This window comes from Jaculus jaculus, chromosome 12 (assembly GCF_020740685.1).
Source record: "Jaculus jaculus isolate mJacJac1 chromosome 12, mJacJac1.mat.Y.cur, whole genome shotgun sequence".
Taxonomy (NCBI): domain Eukaryota; kingdom Metazoa; phylum Chordata; class Mammalia; order Rodentia; family Dipodidae; genus Jaculus; species Jaculus jaculus.
In genome coordinates, this window is record NC_059113.1 from 78799438 (window position 1) to 78804945 (window position 5508).

A 5508-nucleotide genomic window follows, 5' to 3' on the forward strand; every position below is an offset into this window, starting at 1 on the left:
TAGTACAACAACTAACCCAAAGCAGCCATATTTAGTGGGGTTTACATTACAGAGGATGGGCCATAATCTGCAGGTGGAGTATATGCTAATTAATGAATCATTTATTATGTAAGTAGTAATACACATGATAATTGCTCTTTTAAAATCTGTTTTTATATATGAAATGTGTTTTATGTTGGTATGGCAAATCAATGTGGGATGTTTATTGTATTTTCTTTCTAGCTAAGACAGATTGGTGTGGCAGTATAATAGCTCTACCTGTGACATAGGAAACACTGGACCAAGAGCAACCAGATGCTTACATTTTTATGAAATACTATGAAGAAGCACACACCACTGAGAGTGGATGTGCTCTGGATAATTGAGTCAGCTGACAATACTGTAATCATTCAACTACTATTATCCTACATATCTTCTTGCTCCTAAGTGTTTCTGAAATACAAGAAAGGAGTCTGTGTGCTCTTGAGTCTTGGCACAATGGATACTCCTATAATAATCTTTTCTATATAATAATCAAGCAGTCACCCACTGAGGCAAACAATCTATGGTAAAGAGATGAATGTGAATATGTAACACATTGACTGTATGCCAGATCTATCAATTGCTTCCTACCTTAAATCCTTATAATTAAGTATATTTTATTAATCTAAATGCTATTAAATTCTCAGGAAGCCTAGGGACACTTGAAAACAGGGTATATACAAAGAATTAAATTGAAGAATAAAGAACTTTATAAATAAGATTTAATTGAAAAATATTGAAATTCAAACCTGTTGTCTTGGGAAAATTGATAAGATAATGAGGACAAGCTAGAAAAAGAGATAAAATTTTTAGTCATATTTCTGGTAAATAACTCTCAAAACTCAGTAACAAGGCTAGTGGTGCAATGCAGTGGTCGAATATCTGCCTAGCATGTACATTGTCATAGGTTCAGTCTCCAATATTGAATAAAAATATTGTATCTACAACAATTCAATACAAATTGACATGTTACAACAAAATATTGAGATGGTAAATAAATATATGACAGGTTGCTAAATACCATGGGTGTTTAAGAAAAGTCAAATTAAGCCACAGAGAGAAATATTTACCCATATGTTGCAGTTAGGTCTTTGTTTCTGGGACAAACACAAAACCAGTTTATGGAAGGACTGAGTTTACTTCAGCTTACAAATCCTGGGGAAGTTTGTCAATGGTTAAGAGACTGGATCCTGTTATAGATCCAAGCAGATAGAAACTTCCAAGCACCCAGCAAATATCAAAAGCAAACAAGCTCAAACAGAGCTTATACTTCTGTCACCACACCTTTGGTCTGAAATTCAGGCCTGCTCTCAAACATACCTTATGGCTGGATTCAGTTCCGCACCCAGTGACGTGGCCCCTCTAGAAGGAATCTACCTGCTAGGGGATTAAGTAGGAAGTTTAATCAAAAATGCTTGTGTTGGGCCAGAGAGATGTTTCAGAAATTAAGGCACTTGCATGTGAAGCCTAAAGACTCAGGTTCGATTCCTTAGTATCTACGTGAACCAGATGCACATGGTAGTGCTTACATCTGGAGTCTGCAGTTGCTAGAGGCCCCAGTTTACCCATTCTCTCTCTCTCCATATATATATATAATGTCTGTCTCTCCCTATCAAATACATAAATGAAATTTTAAAAAGTTAAAAAAAAAATCTTGAGTCTATGGGGCCATATAAACTGTCACATTCAGACTGCATATTTAGAACTAAAATTTAAAAATATGACATACATGGGGAAAAATGCAAACTTCACACCACTGGTAGGAAGGTAGAGTGTTTGGGAAAAAGCAGTTCATTCATCCACTGAACAAAGAATCCTCTAGCCATTCCTACCAAGTAAAGAAATTACCTGGCCATGCAGATATTTGTAATCTTCATTACTGATTTTTTTTCTAATGGTTTTGAACAGGTAGCAGTCCATATATCCATACATAGGATTGGTGAAGCAGGTGTCACGGTAAACCTGTTCTCATTAATATAATAAAACTCTTGATGCAGGAAATAATATTGACCAATCTCAAAGAATTATACTGGGAAACAAGGAAACCAATAACACCCTCCTCCCATGAACATCAAATTCACACTGAACAATTATGTTTTTAACATCCAAGCAAAATGCTAGCGAATTTATAGCAAGAAAAAACAAATTATTTTCTGAGGATGGAAAATAGGGGACTCTAAAGATGGGGAAACATCTACTGAAGGCACATGGTTTAGTTATATTGTCAAGATTTATCAATTTCTGTGATTTAAATATACTCTATGATTACTTTATTGTATTACAACTGTACCTGGTTAAATCATTGTTGCTGAAAAGTAGGAAGAACATAATTACACACAATTCCTTTTCTAGAATTAGTATAAATACTTTCCAGTCTGTTATCACATCCTTGACAATGCTGGTACATGTGCAGGTGATGCCATGATTCACTATGCTCATTTAGAAAGCTAAACTGAAGTCATGAACTTACTTCTGATCTTCCTTACTCAGTAGCATCACCATATCACATAAGTTAACATGTTGCCACTCAGGTTACATTTGAGAATTTAGGTACCAGTGTGTGTTTCATGCTTATGTTTGATAATTTAAAACATGTCTCCTCACCCCTATTGGGCTCTATTAGCCACATCTACTAAAAGGACCATAGCTTCCCTTTCCGAAGGTCAAGTCACTTATGATCAATATCCTTTTGCATCTCAAACCATTTTGATCTGCTCCAGATTTGAAGAGGCTATCGATTTAGCTCTTAAGTCATCATCACATTTTTATAATTGTTATGAACAGGAAAAATTATCAGCAATTTTGTTGCTATCCTTTTCACCAAGGCACAGCCTCGCCATCGACGCTTAACCCATAATGGCTTCAGTAGCCACTTCAATTATCTCTCCCTTTTCTTAATGCTACTTTTCACTAATAACTTGGGCATTTGGCTTGGGTTACACTGTCCTTACCTTTTTCATTCAATTTTAAAAGTAATTCCTCCTAGTCAGAATAATTCATATTTTTTTCTGGGTCATGCAGCCCATGCTATGGCATTGTACAAGTAGATTTGTGATACTTTCTTTCACTTGGTCTTAGTGTTCAGTCATAAAATAACATGCTCACGATTGTACCGATTCATCTATGGCATTAATAAATGCTTCAGTTAAAGATGTACAATTAATGTTTACCTTAATGTCACAATATAACCAATCCAAGATACCTTGTATCTTCAAATATTTAGACATTTTTTTTATGTGCGTGTGTGTGTGTGTGTGTGTGTGCACGTGTGAACACAGTATGTCTGATGTGGTATGTGTGTGGTGTATGTATGCTTAGATAAAGAGGACAGAGTATCCATTGGTGTCATTCTCTTTGATTCTTTGAGAGAGTCTCTCAGTGAACCTAGATCCTTTTACAGTCAGATTGGCTAATCAGTGAGCACCAGTGCTTCTGCCTCAGTTTCCTACAAGCCAGGCATGGGTGGCCACACCCGGATGTTTACATGGTTGCTCAGGAATCAACCTCAGGCAGTGTCAGGCCTGGGCTCATGCTTGCATGTTAAGCACACTCATCTACTGAGCCATCTCTAGAGAGCCCGCATCCTTAAGATTTTATTAGACTCTGAGTTATTACAGTACTTTGTTTCATAAAAAAGATGTACTTGGGAAATTCTTTTGCGAAGATAATCACCAAGCAACTTGTATAAACTAGATAATAAAAGCAGACACTGCCCATTCCTTTGTATTTCTCCATGGCTCTGGTGGAGCGGAGAAGCTGAGTGAGAAACTCACTTACTTTATGACTTTTTCTTGATGAAATACACACCTCAGCAATTGCTGTTCATATATTACATACACTTCAGTCAAAATTACATTTAAAATAACTTAGCAATATCACACTTTATGGCTCTACCAGTTTTATATTTCATTTGTTAGATTTTGTTACTGTCAATGATTATTATTAATTGGTCAATTAGGAACTCTTGATGGTTCAGGAGTAATCCAAATATCACACATTTATTTTGCTTCTGATCTCTTCTGTTTTAACATTGAAAACTTTCCACACTACTAGAACAAAGGATAAATTCAATGCAGTCTGAGAATTTCTCCAGAAAAGCATGCCTTATTTGCAAACAGTGATTAGCTGGTTACTTTTTTTTTTTTTTTTTTTCACTTTGGTATGCCTTATTGCTCTTTCATGCCTGATTCCTCTTGCCTATCTTTTTTGTGTTCAATACAGTATCAGCTGTTTGGGCTAATTATATACACCATTTTTTCAAAGCACATCATATGGTTTTTAGGGGAGGTAGCCTCTATGCTTAACTTTTCAGCATTTTATGGTGAACAGATATTGAATTCTATTGCCACTTATGCTTTTACTGAAATGATCAGATAGTAATTGCCCTTTATTTTGTTGATGTGCTATGTTGAACCATCCTTGCAGCCAAGGATGCAATTCTACTGGCTATATCAGTCTGAGCATTTGAAAGAAATCATGAGAGCAAAACAACTATATAACTATTTCCCAGCTTAATATAAGTAAAGGAAGCATAGCAGGAATATCACTACCATCCATGACAGAACTAGAAGAGGTAGAAGAGTCTTGTTAGCCTTGTAGGATATTCATAAGTCACTTTCCACTTCCTCATTAAGTAACTGAAAATAGTGCTCGCTTCGGCCGCACATATACTAAAATTGGAACGATACAGAGAAGATTAGCATGGCCCTTGCACAAGGATGACACGCAAATTCATGAAGCGTTCCATATTTTTATTTCCCAGATGGTGAAAGATGTTGAACATTTTTTTCATATGTGTATTGACCATTTGTAGTTCTTTCTTAAAATACTTTTTTAGGGCTGGAGAGATGGCTTAGTGGTTAAGCGCTTGCCTGTGAAGCCTAAGGACCCCAGTTCGAGGCCCAATTCCCCAAGATCCACGTTAGCCAGATACACAAAGGGGCGCATGTGTCTGGAGTTTGTTTGCAGTGGCTGGAGGCCCTGGAGTGCCCATTTTCTCTCTCTCTCTGCCTCTTTATCTCTCTGTCTCTCTCTCAAATGAATAAATAAAAATTGAATAAGATATTATTTATTTATTTATTTCCAAGCAGAAAGTGAAGGAAAGAGAAGAGAGAGAATATGAGAGGGTATAGGCAATGACAAGGCCTCTGGCCACAACAAACACGCTCCACACGCATGCACCACTTTGTGCATCTGGCTTTACATGGGTACTGGGGAACTGAACCCAGGCTGTAAGGCTTTGTAAGAAAATGCTGAAGCATCTCTCCAATCCTATACTTCTTGTTTAAATTTTTTTTTAATTTTTATCTTAAAGTGACAGAGAGAGAGAAAGAGGCAGAAAGAGAGAGAATGGGCGTGCCAGGGCCTCCAGCCACTGCAAACAAACTCCAGACACGTGCGCCCCCTTGTGCATCTGGCTAACGTGGGTTCTGGGGAATCGAGCCTCAAATCGGGGTCCTTGGGCTTCACAGGCAAGCGCTTAACCAC

The 5508-nt window shown here is 37.1% G+C and overlaps 1 non-coding gene across 1 annotated transcript; it reads left to right on the plus strand.

Moving 5' to 3' along the window:
• Nucleotides 1-4667: 4667 nt before the first annotated feature.
• On the plus strand, nt 4668-4774 carry LOC123453808. The gene has a single exon (XR_006632986.1). It is a non-coding gene; the product is annotated as a U6 spliceosomal RNA (small nuclear RNA).
• Nucleotides 4775-5508: the final 734 nt, after the last annotated feature.